Genomic DNA, 19,013 nt, shown 5'->3' on the forward strand with positions numbered 1-19,013 from the left:
TTGTCTCTGTTGAATGCCCCATCTCCTCATGGTGGTGATAAGTTAGATCTCAATTGTCTGTTGTCTACCTCTTCTCATCATTATATGAACCCTTGCCAACACGGACTTGTTTTTACTGCTTTATCCTCAGTGCCTAGAGCAAGCCCTGCACAAAATAGACCTTCCAATGTCTGTTGAATGAATGAAGGACACCAGAACCTTTCTGCCCAGTTGAAACCCTTGTTTAGTCTGCTTTCTGTTTCTTATAACAGAATACCTGAAACTGGATACTTTATTTATTTATTATTTTTTGGAAACGGAATCTCTCTCTGTTGCCAGACTGGAATGCAGTGGCGCGACCTCGGCTCACAGCAACCTCTGCCTCTCACGTTCAAACGATTCTCCTGCCTCAGCCTCCTGAGTAGCTGGGACTACAGGCGTGCGCCACCACCCCCAGCTAATTTTTGTATTTTTAGTAAAGATGGGTTTCACCATGTTAACCAGGATGGTCTCAATCTCTTGACCTCGTGATCCACCTGCTTCGGCCTCCCAAAGTGTTAGGATTACAGGCGTGAGCCACTGCGCCCGGCCTTGAAACTGGGTAGTTTATAAAGAAAAGGAATTTATTTCCTACAGCTGTGAAGTCTGAGTGGTCGAAGGTTGAGGGGCCACAGCTGGTGAGGGACTTCTTGCTGGTGGGGACTCTCTGCAGGGTCTCAAGATGGTGCAAGGCATCCCGTGGTGAGGGAGCTGGTGGGCTAACATGCTCAGGCCTCTCTTCCTCTTCTTCTAGAAGAGGTTATCCCATGATAACCTATTATCCCATTAGTCCACAATGGATTAATCTATTAACCTATCCATGAGAACGGAGCCCTCCTGACCCCATCACCTCTTAAAGAGCCCACCTCTCAATATTGCCACACTGGGGATTAAGTTTCCTTAAAACGTGAGTTTTGAACGGAACAAATATTCAAACCATAGCATCCAGTGGGTGAGAGAGTACGAGAGTAAGAGAAGGGGCATTGAGCCTCTCAAGATGGGTTGCTCTCCTGCCTGTTTAAGGTACATCCCATGCTTCAGATGCAGAAACTGAGGCTTGGAGAAGACAAATCATCTGTCAAGGCCTAACCAGTCACTCACGCAGTCAACAAATATTGATTGAGTTAAAGCTATATGTAGCATCCAAATTTTCTGGGGTCTTTGAACCCAGACCTCCTGGGTTCAAATCCCAGGGCTGCCACTTGCAAGCCAAAGGGGCAACTTACTTAATCTCTCTGTGCCTCAGTTTCCTCACATCTACCATGGGCCTACCCCCTACCCCACAGGCAGGGGCAGATTTGCCTTTGGCTCCTGACCCCTAAGCTCCAGCACCTCTCATGTGCACGGCCCCTTCTGAGGCACCCTTCCTCCCTCATCCCCACAATCATGTGTTTTCCTGGAAGAAGATCTCGAGACTGACTCAGCTTCAGGCCCCTAGTGCCCTGCCCAGCGGGTTGTTTTGAGAATTAAATGAGTTACTGCCCATGAGGCGTGCCTGGCACATGGCAAGTACTCGGTGCTATGTTGTTGAGGGCCCACTGCGTGCTGGGCGTGGTGCTTGGAGCTGGGAGTCAATGGCAAAGACAGACCAAGTCCGCCCTGGTGGAGCTCATGTCCCAAGAGGGGAACAGACAATGAACAAATGAGCAAATTGGAGCCTGCTCTGGGGAGGCGAGTGGCTGAAAGTAGAAAGCCATTTCAGGCAGGAGGAACAGCAGGTCCAAAGGCCCTGTGGCGGGGACGAGCTTGTCGCATTGGGGAAGTGAGGGAGGAGGCGCCGCAGGAGCTGTGGTCAGAGAACCCGGGTGCTGGATCTGCTTCCCTCTGCCCTCCCCACCTCTGAGGGACCAGCAGGGGTGCTGCTCTACCACCTCCCTGTCCCCGCCTTGTGACCTCAGACCCTGTGCCTAGCCCCCACTTCCCCTTCCAGCCGTGACCCAGAAGTGGGGGGGCATGTCCTTCCCTAGACTACGTCTCCCTCCCCAGGGTGGGCCTGAAACTTCCAGAGCCTCAGTGGACTCAGCAGCTGTCCCCCCTACCTGACCCACCCGCCTGCCTCCAGCAGCGTCAGACCCTCGAAACCTCCCCTCCTTCGCTTTCCCCAGCCCTCCCGGAAACCATGGAGATTCCCCAGATGCATCAGACATTTCCCCAGCCTGGAACGCCCTGTCTGCCCTCCTCTATCTGAACAAATCTCACCCTCACCTTCTCCTGGAAGTCCCTGGATTATGAGCAGAAAATAAGTCTTGCTCGTCTCTGTACCCCAGGGCCTGGTGCAGGGCTTGGCACCAAGAAGGATCTTAGTGGACAGACTGGTGATAAATGAGTGAACAGGGAAGCTATTCAGGTCCAATCGACGCATTCTCTACTGGCCTGCTTGCCTGGCCCCATGCTGGGCACAGAAACCAGGACTCAGAGATGGCTCCACTCACATTCATGGGCAAAGAACCCATTCCCAAATCCAGGGGCCTGGAGAGGGCCTGGGCTCGGCACTAACCTGCGATGGGACCGTGGGAAGCCACCGATCTCCGCTGGGCTTCTCCTCATCTGCCAGATCAGCAGCTGGAAGAGTCTATGCGTGAGTCATGGTGTGGGCCTGATGCAGACAGCCTGGGTTCGAATCCTGCCCTGCCGCTCGCTGCTGTGTGACCTCAGGTGAGTGTCTTAACTTCTCTGAGCTTCTGTTTCCCCATCAGTAAATGCTGAAGAGAATCAGTGCCTGTCTCACAGAATCGTTCTGAAGATTCCTGGCACCGGTTTTGTGGAAAGCCAGGCCTGTAGAAAGCACAGAAAGTGCATGCACCGTGATTAGGTTTTGATCTGCGTCTACAGGGATGTGAGGTGCTTGTCACACACATCTACTACGTGTGTCAGAGTGGAAGCCTGGGAGTGCTCAGGACTGAGGTTCTGAGGTTCCTCATGGCACCAAGGACAAGGGCAGCCGGAAACTCGCTGGGCCCCATCACAGCTCCCTGCTCGTGCAAGCTGGGGATGTGTGTGCACAGCACACGGACGGGCGTCCAGTTCCTCACAGGCACTCTCTTCCTGGACACACCACCTGCTCTGAGGCAGCCTCCACCCTCCCCTACCACTGGACCCCCGGGCAGTGGAATATCACTGAGGTCCACGGAAACAGGGTGATCCCATCATGGTGAACTGAGTTTCCATAGAGACCCCCACACACCCTCACACACATGCATATTCCCCTCGGGAAGGGTGGCTGCAAATGAGGTCACAGGACACATAGGAAGATTCTGGGAGGCTGAGCGCAGTGGCTCACGCCTGTGATCCCAGCACTTTGGGAGGCCGAGGCGGGCGGATCATGAGGTCAAGAGGTCAAGACCATCCTGGCCAACATGGTGAAACCCCATCTCTAATAAAATACAAAAATTAGCCAGGCGTGGTGGCAGGCACCTGTAGTCCCAGCTACTGGGGAGGCTGAGGCAGGAGAATCGCTTGAACCCAGGAGGCAGAGGTTGCAGTGAGCCAAGATTGCACCACTGCACTCCAGCCTGGAGTAACAACAGCAAAACTCCATCTCAAGAAGAAAAAAAAAAGTTTCTGGGGACCACAGCCGGTAAGGGGTTCACTCTCAGACTCCTGGGCTCCTGCCGCTTAGGGCCTGGGGGAGAAGGCCTCATTTAAACAGAGAGAGTTTGGTCATCTTAGTGATCTCGGTGTCCAGAGCCCATTGCACACGGGAAGCTGAGGCCCAGGAAGGCTGAGTGACTTGTCTAAGATCACACAGCAATATAGGAAGAGCCAGTCCTAGAACCCAGGACTCTGGCTTTCTGGCCATGCCCCTCCCCCACAGAGTGATGCGTGTCTAGAAATCACCCCAGTTCTACTTTCCAAAATGAGTCAAGAACATCTGTACCTCCGGGACTAAAAATACTCCCAGGGACACCCTAGTAAGAACGCTGACATCTTTCCGAGTGTCTGAAAACAGAACTGGCCTTCCTAAGAACTAACAACGATACTGTTTTCAGCCACATTCCCTTCCTGTTCTTGCTACGTTCTCTGTCAAATAGGTGGCCAGAGGCCCGGGTGCAGCGGCTCACGTCAGTAATCCCAGCACTCTGGGAGGCTGGTGGGTGGATCACTTGAGGCCAGGAGTTCAAGACCAGCTTGGGCAACATGGTGAAATCCTGTCTCTACTAAAAATACCAAAAATTAGCCGGACGTTGTGGCGCAAACCTGTAGTCCCAGCAACTCAGGAGGCTGAGGTGGGAGGATCACCTGAGCCCAGGAAGTCAAGAGTGCAGGGAGCCATGATGGTGCACCACTGCACAGCAGTCTGGGCAACAGGAATGAGACTCTGTCTCCAAAAAAATAAAAAATAAAAAGGAGGTGACTAGGCCCCATTTGACAGGATGTGCCACTGAGGCCTAAAGGGATCTGCCTGGGATCACACAGACAGCCCCTGACACCTGGCTGCCGCCTCCAAGCGCAGAACCTTCCCTGATGCCAACTCCCTTTCCGAGATTCGAATACCTGGGCAGAACTCAGATAGCATCCACCCCATCCCCACCCCGAATTCCTTTGATTTTTTTTTTCATTTTTAATGTCTTGGCTGGGCACGGTGGCTCATGCCTGTAATCCCAGCACTTTGGGGGGCCGAGATGGGCAGATCACAAGGTCAGGAGTTCGAGACCAGCCTGGCCAATATGGTGAAACCCCATCTCTACTAAAAATACAAAAAAAAAAATTAGCCAGGAGTGGTGGTGGACGCCTATAGTCCCAGCTACTCAGGAGGCTGAGGCAGGAGAATCACTTAAACCCGGGAGGCGGAGCTTATACTGAGCCAAGATCTTGCCACTGCACTCCAGCCTGGGCGACAGAGCAAGACTCTGTCCAAAAAAAAAGTCATTTTTAATGTCTTTACCATAAAAGCAACAATACATGTTCATTTATGAAAATCTAAAAATTACAGAAAAGTCAAAATAAGGAAGAAAAATCACCACCCACAGCCCCACCACCCAGAGACAATCATTGTTAAGGTTTGATGTATTTCCTTCCATAGTTTTTTGTTTGAGGACTTTAAAAAAAAAAAAAAGGGACTGAGGTCATACTGTATATTAAAAGAAAAAAAAAAAAAAACGGTGGTATCCTGCCTTTTTGACCTGCCATTATATCATGGGCACTTTTCTAGTTCTTTTACTCTCTGTAATCTCGTTTCTTTTTCCTCTTCTCTGAACCTCGTTTTTATTGGCTGCCTAATATTTTGTCAAATCATATTCCATGGTTTATTTTGCCATTCCCTCATTGTTGGAAATCTCAGTTATTTCCAGTTTTTCGAAGCTATAAATAATATATTCCGATTGATGTCTTTCTACAGATAGCTTTCCTTTTTCCATATTTAGGGGTTGCTCCTTGGCTGGCATGGAATTCCTGGGTCAGCAAGCCGTGTGTGATATGCTTCTGACTCAACCCAGTTGATTTTCTAAGGACCTGAGCCATGCCTGGTTTACAGAGAAGCAGAGAAGCCCCAGGAGGTGACATACAGTGCTCATGGCCACTCAGTTGCTCAGCCGTGCCCACGCTCCTTCCTCCGTCCCTCGCCTACCTCCGTCATCATGCTTCCCTCTAATCATTTTCATTCATTCATTTGATTCAACAGAGAAGGTGAACCCACTGTGTGCCAGGCGCAGGTCTGGGCTCCAGAGACTCCGCGGTGGACAGTCAAAGCCTATGCCCTGCAGGTATTTCTACCACAAGGCATGATGGGAAGAAGGGCACATTCTCACCCACCTCCGCATTCAGTTATATGCAATGTGAGGTGTTCGGTTGCATGGCCTTTCATTTGCATCCCACCTGGGGACAGGTGGGCCAGCAGAGGGTGACATCTAACAGCTCCGAGGGCAGGGTCCTGGTTTTCCTCAGCCCCAAGTTGTTTTCGAACATTTGGCCTTCCCTTAAAACTTGGGAGATTTCACAAGAGTCTGGATTTCTGGCTTCTTCTATAGGCCTGGCCACGCTGGGCCCAGGTTCCAGAGGGCCCCCAGGGTTTGGAGCTCAGGAGTGGCACCCCCTCCACCCAGGCCCGACCTGGCTATCTTGACACACAGCACACTCAGCTTCTTGGCCGTCCTTTCTGCACACATTCATTCAGTTCGTGACCATTCCTCACTCGGCTGGAGGGATGTTAATGATTGTAATCCAGAGACAAGTCACAAGAAGATGAAGTCACTTGGCTGAGGTGACAGAGCTACGAGGGACAGGGGTAGGATTTGAACCGGAGCAGCCCGGATCCTGAGTCCAGACTTTTGGCCACACCTTCCTGACAGTCCAGTGGGAAAACTGTCAGGTACTGGGAGAGCCTGGCAGGGGGACAGACTGCCCCACCGCAGCCAGGGGCAGCTCAGAGGGTCCCCGGGGCAGCAGAGGTCTAAGACACAGCACTGCGGACATGGGCCCGGGAGTCAGAGCTCAAAAGTCTGATTGGAGCTTTCCTATTTGAGGAGAGCCTCCCTCTGCCCAGAACGCCCTCTACTCCTGCCTTTACCTGCTTAATGCTTTCTCTGGCTCAGCTGAGACGCCACCTCCTCCAGGGAGCCCTCCCTGACCCCAGGGAGGGTTTACAGCTGGCTTCAGAGCCCTGGTCCAGCCCAGAGGGAGGTGCGGCCCTGACTGGGCAGGAGAGACTGTAGCACCAGTGACTTGCACATTCCTGAGTTCCCACTGCCCCCACGGGAGACCCCCCGCTCACACTCCAAACCCCAGCCACCTCCCACCCCTCAGCTCCACGTGGATTAGGAGAGAAAGGAAGAAACAGCAGTGACTTCAGGACAGTAGGGCGACTGGTGGCCTAGGGTGGCCCAAAAAACCCCAGCTTCACCCTACACTGGCTGCATGACCTTAGGCATTCCCCACCCACCCTGAGCCTCGGCTTCCTCACCTCTAAAGTAGACTGTAGTGGAGTTCCTCCCCTGGTCACTGTGAGGCTTCACGGGAACAGCCCCCGGTGGACACCCCAGTAAGTGGTCATCTTATTATGAATGAACAGGGGAGGACCCACCCCCGGGTCATGGGCTCACAGAATGCGGGGAGCCTAGAGACCCCAGCCCCACTGTCTTGTTTTATAGCTGAGGAAACTAACCCAGGGAGGGAGGAGGCAGTCGCTTCAGCAAGAGCCCCTGACCCTAACTCCAGAGGGAGCCCCTGACCCGAACTCCAATTGCTGCCGCCAGCTGCCCTTGGCCCTGGTCCACCCCGTCGAAGGATTCCTGATAAGAAGGGACCCAGGGCCGGGCGCGGTGGCTCTGGCCCGTAATCCCAGCACTTCGGAAGGCCAAGCGGGGGCGGATTACTGGAGGTCAGGAATTCAAGACCAGCCTGGCCAACGTGGTGAGAACCCCCCCTCCCTATCTCTACTAAAAATACAAAAAGTAGCCGGGTGTGGTGGTGGACACCTGTAATCCCAGCTACTCTGGAGGCTGAGGCCGGATAATTGCTTTAACCCAGGAGGTGGAGGTTGAAGGGAGCTGAGATAGTGCCACTGCACTCCAGCCAGACCAACAGAGCAAGACCATCTCAAAAAACAAAACAAAACGAAAAAACAACAACAACAAAAGAAGGGACCCAGTGATGCAGCCCCCAGCCTGGCCCCTTCCCCTTAAAGGACCAGCATGTATCTCTGCCCTGGGCCCAGCCAGGGCCTGCTTCCTGGCCATTTGCTTCTCTGGGAAGGAACCTTCTCCCCAGAGACTGTCTCCTCTGGCCAAGGAGGGAGGGCTGGCTTCCTGGCCTAAACAATGGGGCCAAGAGGCATGAAGCCTCCTGTAGCCCCTGGCGTGCAGTAGTGTAGGGACATCTGACTGGACGTCATTCCCAATCAGGGAGCACGGGGAATGTGGAGATGGGGGCTGGAGAGGGCAGGGGTGCAAGGGGGCCGCAGAGTGGGAACACCCTGCAGGTAACATGAGTCCCTGCCTCCAGCCCCAGCAAGGAGGCAGCAGCATTGGGGAACAGTCTCTGGCCTTGTGACCCTGAGCAAGGGGCTCCATCTTGCTGAGCCTCAGTTTCCCCAACTGTAAAATGGAGAATGACAGGAACATCTACCCCATAGGACGGTCGTAACATTAAACCAAATCATTTCTGTAAAGGGCCTAGCCCTGAGCAAGCGGGGTCAGAGTTCACACACATGCTGCCGCCAGGCACCGGGGGGCAGTGGTCACAGGCACATACTCAGCCACCACCTGCCTGGGTCAGAATCCCACTCTGTGTTTGCAGCTGTGTGGCTTTGGGTAAGTTACTTCGCCTTTCTGTGCTTTTGTGTCCTTGTCTATAAAACAGGGATAATAATCATCCCACAGAACAGTGTCTGAAAATTAACTGAGTTAAGCTATGTAAAGTGCTTGGAGAACAGGGCTGGGCCCTTCCTAAGCACTCAAAGTGCCCATCACTGTGGCCATCATCATTAGTATCGCCTCCTTGCCTTCGGCGAGCTTCTCATTGCTGCTGTAACTAGTTACCATTCACATGGTGACTTACAACAACACAAACTTTTTATCTCACAGATCTGGAGGCCAAGGTCTCGGCAGGGCTGAGTTCCTTTTGCAGACTCCAGGGGAGAACCGTTTCCTTGCCTTCTCCGGCTTCTAGAGGCTGTCTGCACTCCTTGGCTTGTGGCCCCTTCCTCTGTTTTCAAAGCCAGCAGCATAGCATCTGCAAACTCTCATCTGATCTCTCCTTCTGCCACATTTCCTCTCTGACTTTGACTCTCTCCCCTCCTTCTATTTTTTCTTGTTTTGAGACGAAGTCTCGCTCTGTCACCCAGGCTGGAGTACACTGGCGCAATCTCAGCTCACTGCAACTTCCACTTCCCAGTTCAAGCAATCCTCCTGCCTCAGCCTCCTGAGTAGCTGGGATTATAGGCACTCACCAGCATGCCCGACTAATTTTTGTATTTTTAGTACAGATGGGGTTTTACCATGTTGGTCAGGCTGGTCTCAAACTCCTGACCTCAGGTGATCCACCCACCTCGGCCTCCCAAAGTGCTGGGATTACAGGTGTGAGCCACTGCGCCCAGCTACCTTCTATTTTTTTTTTTAATTTTTCATTTTGAAATCAACTTAGATTTATAGAAGAGTTGTGACGATAATTCAGAAATTTCTCATATACCTGCCTGCCAGTTTCCTCTAATGTTAACATCTTACATAACCGTGGTGCCTTTATCAAAGTGAAGGAGTTAGCATGGAGACGACCCTGTAATCTAGAGACTGTATTCAGACATCACCAGCTTCCCCACTGATGTCCTGTGCCTGTTCCAGGATTGGCCAGGATCCCACATGGCATCAGGTCATCAAGTCTCCTTAGTCCCCTCCCAAGTGTGATGGCTCCTCAGTCTCTCCTGATCCTGACACCTTCAGGAGTAGTGGTTGGTGGCTGGGTATTTGGCAGAAGGTCCCTCCTTTTGGATTTTTTTTTTTTTTTTAGACAGAGTCTTACTCTGTCACCCAAACTAGAGTGTAGTGGCACTAGCTCAGCTCACTGAAACCTCCACCTCCCAGGTTCAAGCAATTCTCATGCCTCAGCCTCCTGAATAGCTGGACAGCTGGGACTACAAGCGCACGCCACCATGCCCAGCTAATTTTTGTATTTTTAGTGGAGATGGGGTTCTGCCGTGTTGGCCAGGCTGGCCTCCAACTCTTGACCTCAGGTGATCTGCCCACCTCAGCCTCCCAAAGTGCTGGGACTACAGGCATGAGCCACTACATCCAGCCCCTTTTGGATTTTTAAAAAACAGCTTTATTGAGATATAACTCATATACCATGTAATTTATCCATTTAAAGTGTACAGTTCAGTGGGTTTGGTTTATTACATTATTAACCTGTTAAATTATGGTAAAGTATATGTAATACAAACCTTATTATTTTACCTTTTTTTTTTTTTTTTGAGATGGAGTTTCACTCTTGTTGCCCAGGCTGGAGTGCAATGGCGCGATCTTGGCTCACTGCAACGTCCACCTCCCAGGTTCATGTGATCCTCCTGCCTCCGCCTCCCAAGTTGCTGGGATTACAGGTGCCTGCCACTATGCCTGGCTAATTTTTTGTATCTTTGGGAGAGATGGGTTTCACCATGTTGGCCAGGCTGGTCAGAAACTCCTGACCTCAAGTGGTCCACCCGCCTCAGCCTCCTAAAGCACTGGGATTACAGGCGTGAGCTACCACACCCGGCCTATTTTACCATTTTTAAGTGTACAGTTCAGTTTGCTTTCCTCTTAGAAAGATCTTGTGATCGCAGCAGGCCTACCTGGCTAATCCCCGTCTCCAGGCTCTGCGCCTGAGTCACATCTGCAGAATTGCTTTTGCCATGTGAGATGGCAAAGTCACCTGTTCTGGGAATTGGGACGTGGGTGTCTTTAGGGGGCTGTTATTCTGTCTACCTTCCTTCAAGCCACCAACCACCTTATGCCCAGAGTCACCTGTGTCCCCGTTGGATCTGGGCTCCCCAAGGCAGGGCTAGGCCAGCCTCCATCCCTGCTATGTCCCCAGTGCCTAGAACAAGGCCTGAGACACTTGAATTCCAACACGCATTAGCACTTACTCTAACCTGGGCATGGGAAACAGCCATTCATCGGGTCCACCCTAAGTTGCACGGGGCACACCATGCCGAAGCTTACCCAGAGGACCTCACTTCCCCTGAACAACAGTCTGTGCAAAACAAGCCACCCTCAAACCCCCTTTACAGACAAGAAACTAAGGCTGGGAGAGGTGAATGAAGTCCCCACAGCCACACCTACATTTGCACATAGGTGTCCCTGCCCTTAGGTGGGAGTCATCAGGAAGCCATTTCAGGATTTGCTGTATACAGGCCAGGCGCGGTGGCTCACGCCTGTAATCCCAGCACTTTGCGAGGCTGAGGCGGGTGGATCACCTGAGGTCAGGAGTTCGAGACCAGCCTGGTCAACGGGCGAAACCCCTTCTCTACTAAAAATACAAAACTTAGCCAGTCACGGTGGCGGGCGCCTGTAGTCCCAGATACTCAGAAGGCTGAGGCACGAGAATCGCTTAAACCAGGGAAACGGAGGCTGCAGTGAGACAAGATGGCACCACTGCACTCTAGCCTGGGCAACAGAGTGAGAACCTGTCTCAAAAAAAAAAAAAAAAAGAAATCCTCAAATACACCTGAACTAGTCTCTGCTTCCGGTTTCCAAATGCCCCTCACACTGCCTGGGCTCTCCAGAGCCCCCAGGCTCTGAGCCTCATGAGCCGGTAACTAGTGGTCACTGCTTGTGGCAGCAGGGGCTCCCCAGACTTCCCAATTGGTCAGCATCAGCCCCGCTGGATGGGAAGTGCTGTCCCCTGTTCTGGCCCACAGTGGGCACAGCGGGCTGGAAAAGTGACTCCTCAGCCTCACTCCGTGCTCCCCACTGCAGCCCCCATGAGGGAATGGCACCTCAGCACTACAGGCTGTGCCCCCCTTCCTCTGGAGCCAGTGGATGTGAGGGGACTGTAGGGACAGAACAAGAGGGCTTTGAGGCAGCCCTATCTCCGGGGGGAAGTGAAGGAGATAGCGCAGCTTCTCACTTTCCCAGTCTGTCCCAGAGCAGAGATAACCTGGAGGAGACGGGGTGCCCGGAGCCCTGTGAGCAACAGGGCCACCCACCTGCCCGCCAGGTCTCCCACAGTCCCTGCTATCGCAGACTCCAGGCTGAAACCGGAGGAGCCGCTCGGAAGAGTGGCCCAAGACAGGCAAGTGATAAGCCTGGCCACTCAGCGTCCCCTGGAAGAAAAAGGCCTGCAGGCTGCAACTGTCCCTTCCCCAAACCTGGTGCCACCCAAACCTGCCCCAGGGAGCCCACCATCACCCGCTCCATGCTCCCCAGAGCCATCCTAAGACATGGCCTTTGCCTAGCTGCCTTCAAAAGCACCCAGTCCAGCCCTCTCGCTGACCAATGAAGAAGCTGAAAACAGAGAGGTTGGAGATCTTGCCCAAGTCACACAGCATTTTGATGGCTGAGGGAGGACTTGAACCCACATCTCCTGGCTGCTGCAGGGAGCACACTAGACTTCTGTTCTCAAATACAGGTCAAATATTAAGAGAAGGGGGCAGGGAGCTGGAAAGCACCAGGTCTAAACTCCAGAGGGTGGGTTGGGGAGTGGACAGAAAGAGGCAGAATCATGTCGAGGAGTCTGGAGCTGGGAACCAGACACCATGTTTCTGCCTCCAGCTCTGCAACTAACCCACCGGGACACCTTGACCCAGTCTCTGCTCCTCGCTGAGCCTCAGTTTCCCAATATATAAAAAGAAGATAAGAACGGTTTTATCACCGGGCGCAGTGGCTCACGCCTGTAATCCCAGCACTTTGGGAGGCCAAGGCAGGCAGTTTGAGACCAGCCTGGCCAATATGGTGAAACCCCGTCTCTACTAAAAATACAAAAATTAGCCAGGTGTGGTGGTGCGTGCCTGTAGTCCCAGCTACTCGGGAGGCTGAGGCAGGAGAATCACTTGAACCCAGGAGGCGGATGTTGCAGTGAGCCAAGATTGCGCCACTGCACTCCAGTCTGGCGACAGAGCGAGACTCTGTCTCAAAAAAAAAAAAAAAAAAAACAAGAATGGTTTTACCATAAGAGCTGCATAGTGGATTAAACGACTTAATTTGACCAAGGGACTTGGGGGAGTGGCTGGTCCCTAGCAGAGACTCTAAGGTGCTACCGTTGTTACTCCATCTGTCCCTCCTCCTCTGCCGAGAATGCTGTGAAGGCAGGGGCTGGAGGTATTTGGCTCTCAACACAGGTCCCACGCTCATGGTGTCCATTCCTTCAGCAAGTTTCCTGAGGAGTGGCTGCATTGCAGTGAACGCTTCCATCAGGGAAGTACGGGCGGCCATGAGAAGCCAGCACACACGACTGGATGAATGAATGAGTGAGTGAGCGAATGAATGAGTGAATGAAGCCATCTGCCCAGTTTCTCCCCAGTGGAGGGACTCTCAGCCTAGCTTCCTCCCAGCCCGCTCCCGCCTCTGCTCCTTTGATAGCTCTATGCCCCGCACCCGCCCTGGTCCCAGGTAGAAGCAGCAGGTGGCCAGGGCTGCAGGTGGTCAGTGCAGGAGAGGCTCTCGCTCGGGGACAAATGTGCTGTTTCCCACAGACTAGCGGCCAAGACGCTGCCTGCATGCTCTCTGCCCAGCCCCAGCCTGAGCAAGCCTTCCTTGCAGGCCCAGAACTCTTAGTGCTTGGTGGCCAAGAGTGCAGGCTGGCCTGAGACCCAGAGCAGAGAGCTCGCCCACAGCCAGCCCTGGAGGGCCAGGGACTGGAGGGTGAGTGATTCCCAGGTCTGGAACTACCAGGACCCTGCTCTGGCCTTCAGTACATTCATGTGTAGCACCAATTCTGATTCCCACGGCAGAATGAAGGCATTTTTAGGTGAGGAAACTGAGGCTCAGGGTAGGAAGTGTCTTGCCCAAGGTCCCAGAGTGAGACAGAGGCAGAGAGTAATAGGAATCAGGGTTCAGTTCTTCCAGCCTGCAGTGCTGAGGGGGTTCTCATACCTCCTTGTTTCCCCCATCACCCACACCCCCTCCCCCTGGGCGCAGTGTCCCACCATGGGGCTCCTGTCCCCACTATCTCTCAAGAGTTCCTCAGAACCCCAGTTTCCTCATTGTCAGTGTGGCTGACCATAGTTCCAGTTTCCTCCAACTGTGTGGCTGTAAGGTTTTAATAGCAAGCTGTCATTTGCATAGACATTTCTCCAAAAGAGATCTATGAATGGCTAATAGGCCCATGAAAAGATACCCAACATGACTGCTGATTACATAAATGAAAATGGAAACCCGTGCCTTCAGTGGTGGGACCACGTCACACCCACTAGCATGGCTACGATCGAAAAGACAGGAGCCAGCGTTGGTGAGGATGTGGAGAAACTGGAGTCCTCCCAGGTTGCTGGTGGGAATGCAAAACGATTCAGCCGCTCTGGAAACCAGTTTGGCAGTTCCTCAAAATGTTAAACATGGAGCTGCCACATGACCCAGCAATTTTCCTCTGAGATATTTTACAAAGGAGAAATGAAAACATATGTCCACACAAAGATACGTACGAGAATGCTCACAGAAATATTATTTTTAATAGTCAAAAGGTGAAAACAGCCCAAATGTACATCAACAGATAAGTGGACAAACAAACTGTGGTATGTCCTTACAATGGAATATTACTTGGCCATGAAAAGGAATGTTCCTTCCGGCTGCTCTAGTGGAAGAAATAACAACGAACAATAAGAAATGGAAGAGTGACACATGCCACAACACGATGCTCAGTGAAATAAGCCAGTCACAAAAGGCTACACATTGTATGATTCCATTTATATGAAATGTCCAGAGCAGAGGACTCTAGAGAGAAAACAGAGGAGCGTTCCAGGGGCTGGAGGAGGGGAACAGGGAGTGGCTGCTGATGGGTGTTGGGTTTCTTTGGGGGATGATGTAAATGTTCTAAAATTAGATTGTGGTCATGGTTGTACAACTCTGTAAATATACTCAAAACCATTGACTCATATACTTTAGGTGGGTAAATTTTAGGGTATGTAAATTATCTCCCAAGAAAGCGCTGTAAAAATGGTCTTGTCCAAGTCCAGGCTGGACAGCCTGCGGTTCAAGCCCAGGAGGCAGGAGCTACTGTTGTTCTTAATCTTGCTATCTGCCCTCTCTCATCTCTTTGACTCCTCACAACCATCCTGTAAGGTGGGCACTTGGCAGAGGAGGCAATTCGAGTTTTAGAGGAGGAGGAGCCCCAGTGCTTCCCTGGCCTTCCAGACGACAAGAGCAGGGTGAGGGGCAGCCTTCCAGGGAGGCTGGCTGGGGGCTCAGTGAGCCTCAATTTCACATGCCGGGGCTCTGTCATAGACTTGGGGAGGGGGGGACTCTAAGGTCCCCAGGCCTCTGACCCTCCTACCCCTCCCCACTCCAGGCCTCTGTTTTCCCGCCTTTGTTTTCCCATCTAGCAAAAGGGCTCCATCAGTGGTTTTCAAACTGTGCTCCAAGGCACCCTGGGGCCAAGAAGAGATTGCAACCACCCTGAAGAGAGGATGTCCCCAAGGTCCTCCTGGGACCCCACCCACCTCCCTGTCTCCCCTTCAGTCCTGGTCCACCCCTGAAAGGCAGGATGTGACTGCCAAAGGTAGGTAGGGAAGAGGAAGGAGTGGGGGGCTGTGCGCAGGAATCTACATCCTGGGGACCCGGAGATGGGAACTCCAGGTGCCTGGAGCCCGGCTTCCGGCTCCATCCTAGGGAAGAAGCCTCCGCCGCCGCCTCCCGGGATGAAACCGCCTGGCTTGCAGCCCAGAGCCCTTCCCGGACATGGTGCCGGCATCTCAGCTTCCCTTCTGGTGGAGGAGACACTCTGGAGCCGCTTGCTCAGGGCTTGGGTTTCCAGGACAGGATCGTCCATGGCTCTGGCTACTGAGTCCCAGATACCCCAAGTATCCACCAGGAGAGTGAAGCTGGGCCTGTGCCGAGCGCTGTGGTCCCTGCCCATTCTGTTTGCATGAATTTAACCCCAGCACACCCTTCTGCGGAGGAGGACTACCAGGTTGGGGAAGGTACATGAGCAATAGGGAGTGGTGAGGCCAGAGGCCAAATGGAGCACCCTTGGCCCTTCAAAAGCGGGCAGTGGCTACTTGGCTCCAGCCTGCAATGGCCAGACTTTTGATTTTTCAAGAGAAGCCAGAAATCTGGGTTGTAATTTGAAATCTCCAGAGTTTGGAAAAGTTTTATGAGCAAAACACATCCACAAACGGGGCATAGCCCGCAGGCTGCCCATGGGCAACATTATCTCCTGGATGGGTGCAACCACCGCCTTCTTTATATTTATCTTTTACTTTTTTTTATTTTTGGTAGAGACAGGGTCTTGCTGTGTCACCCGGGCTGGAGTATGGTGGTGTGATCATAGCTCACTGCAGCCCCGACCCCCTGGGCTCAAGGGATCCTCCTGCCTCAGCTTCCCTAGTAGCTGGGACTACAGGCACACAGCACCATGGCCAGCTACATTTGGTTTTTTGGGTGTTGGGCGAGATGGTCAGGGGTAGAGATGGGGCCTCACTATGTCTCTCAGACTGGTCTTTTTTTTTTGAGATGGAGTCACGTTCTGTCACCCAGGCTGAAGCACAGTGGTGTGATCTTGGCTCACCGCCACCTCTGGGTTCAAGCGATTCTCCTGCCTCAGCCTCCTGAGTAGCTGGGATTACAGGTGCGTGCCACCACACCGGCTAATTTTTGTGTTTTTAGTAGAGACAAGGTTTTACTATGTTGGCCAAGGCCGGTCCCGAACTCCTGACCTCAGGTGATCCTCCTGCCTCAGCCTCCCAACGTGCTAGGATTACAGGCGTGAGCCACTGAGCCTGGCTCCAGGCTGGTCTTGAACTCCTGGCCTCAAGCGATCCTCATGCATCGACAGTTCAAAGTGCTGAAATTACAGGCATAGGCCGCCGTGTCCAGCCACAAGCACCATCTTGCAGATGAGAACACTGAGGCTCAGGGGAAGCAACACATGAAGTCCCTGAGTGGTAAGCAGCTGAGCTCAGACTCAAGCCCAAGTCTCTGAATTCCAGATGCCAGGAAGGATGCTTCCATGAAGCTATTCCTTTGCTTTAAAAAAAAAAAAAAAAAAAAACCCTTCCCTTTACAGCCTCATCAAATAACAATGGAATACCCACCCATACACCGCAGCTCAAGGAAGCTGTTTCTGTGCTGATGCCTGCCATTCTCCAAGAAAAACTCCGCCATTCACAGGGTGTGTTTAAGGCGGAGACGAGAATACAAATGCATCTCCCCGCGTACCCGCCTAGGGCATCTCTGGAAAAATATACTCAAGAAATGGCATGGGGATGGGGCGGAAGGAGGACTTCTCTCTCACTGCATATCCTTTGAGTATTTTGATTATCATCAGACACGTGAACATATTCGCTCTTCAGCAAGTAAATGGTTGTTTTGTTTGTTTTTCATTGTTCCCTCAATTCATTCTGAGCCTGGGACAGGAAGGGGCATTTGCAGGTGTCCCTGGGGCCCGGGGCCAGCTCCCTGGGAGCTGGAGAGAATAGGGGAGGGGAGTTAAGCCTGGATGGGACCCCCTGTATACCAGCCACCCTGCAAATCCCCACCCATCTCGGTGTGCACGAATACACTTGGTCCTCACAACCACCCCAGAATGGGAGACAGTTACAGTCCCCGTCTACAAATGAGGAAACTGAGTCACACAACCAGAAGTTATGGAAGCCGGTTTGGAGCTTGGGGGCCAGGTCCTAGGTCCACCCCTGCTCCTCCCTAGGCCCTCCCGTTTCTCAGCTGAGGATCCACAGCCTGGGATCTAGCACAGCCCAACCCAGGCCCCAGGCCCCAGGCTCATTTTCCAGTTCCCTCTGGTGAGCTAGTGGGGTAGTTCTGGCCCCAGTGGCACCACCACACTCCTGCCTACCCAGCTGGGCTCGGAGCAGCTGGATTCCTTCCCAGAATGGCCACATCCCAGGTCCAAAGACCATCCGGGCTCCATCCAGAGGCATTTCCAGCCCCTAGCTGCACCACCACCCCCCAGCCCTGCCCATGGAGCTTGTGCCTGGGAATCCCTCGGTACTTCCTGCCCAAGGTGAGATTCGCAAACAGGATATCCAGAGAACTCAAGGTGTCTCCTCGGGCATCTCACAGCATCGCCAGGAGGAGTTTGGCACTCCAATGACTCCTCCTGTGAAGAGACCAGAGAGATTAGACCATTACGTTAAAGTCAGACAGCCAATGGGCAGGAAGATAAACTGTGCTGTTATTCAGAACCACTTAGACCTGCTTTGGGTTCTAGAAGAAATATGCAAATGGAGCCGGGCAAGGTGGCTCACAGCTGAATCCCAGCACTTTGGGAGGCCAAGATGGGCAGATCACCTGAAGTCAGGAGTTTGAGACCAGTCTGGCCAACATGGTAAAACCCCATCTCTACTAAAATTACAAAAAATTAGCTGGGCATGGTGGCGGGTACCTGTAGTCCCAGCTACTTGGAAGGCTGAGGCAGGAGAATCGCTTGAACTTGGGAGGCAGAGGTTGCAGTGAGCCGAGATCGTGCCACTGCACTTCAGCCTGGGCAACAGAGCAAGACTCCGTCTTGTAAAAAAAAATTAAAATAAATAAATAAATAGAAAATAAAAATACGGCCGGGCACAGTGGCTCACGCCTGTAATCCCAGCACTTTGAGAGGCCGAGGCAGGCGATTACGAGGCAGGAGATCGAGACCATCCTGGCTAACACGGTGAAACCCCATCTCTACTAAAAAATACAAAAAAATTAGCCGGGCGTGGTGCGGGCACCTGTAGTCCCAGCTACTCAGGAGGCTGAGGCAGGAGAATGGCGTAAACCCGGGAGGCGGAGCTTGCAGTGAGCCGAGATCGCGCCACTGCACTCCAGCCTGGGCAACAGAGCGAGACTCCGTCTCAAAAAAAAAAAAAAAAAGGAAAGAAAAATACACAACAATTAGCTGGGCGTGGTGGCACAGGCCTATAATCCCAGCTTCTCAGAAGGTTGAGGCAATAGAATCGCTTGAACCCAGAAGGCGAAGGTGGAAGTGAGCAGAGATCGCACCACTGCACTCCAGCCCGGGTGGCAAAGCGAGATCAAAAAAAAAAAAGAAGAAGAAGAAATATGCAAATACGGCAAATCCATTCTCACTGGAAAGGAGTCATACTATGCAGATGAGGCTCCCCACTGCTCTCCGTCCTCCTCCCCTGCTTCACTTTGCACCCCAGCATCTCCCCCTCCAGATGTGTCACAGGGCTACATGTGAATTACTGTCTGTCTCCTGTGAGACAAGGACGGTGTCTGTTGTGTTACCCACTGTGTTGTGTTCCCAGCACCTTGAACATAAAACAAGGAGATCATCCTGGACGTCTGGGTGGGCCCAGCATGATCACAAGAATCCCTGGATGTGCAAGAGGGAGGCAGAAGAGCAAGTGTCAGGGTCAGAGGGAGTGGGAGACGCTGTGCGACTGGCTTTGAGGGGAGGAAGGAACCCCAGGCCAAGGAATG

Source organism: Piliocolobus tephrosceles, chromosome 19 (genome assembly GCF_002776525.5).
Source record: "Piliocolobus tephrosceles isolate RC106 chromosome 19, ASM277652v3, whole genome shotgun sequence".
Classification (NCBI taxonomy): domain Eukaryota; kingdom Metazoa; phylum Chordata; class Mammalia; order Primates; family Cercopithecidae; genus Piliocolobus; species Piliocolobus tephrosceles.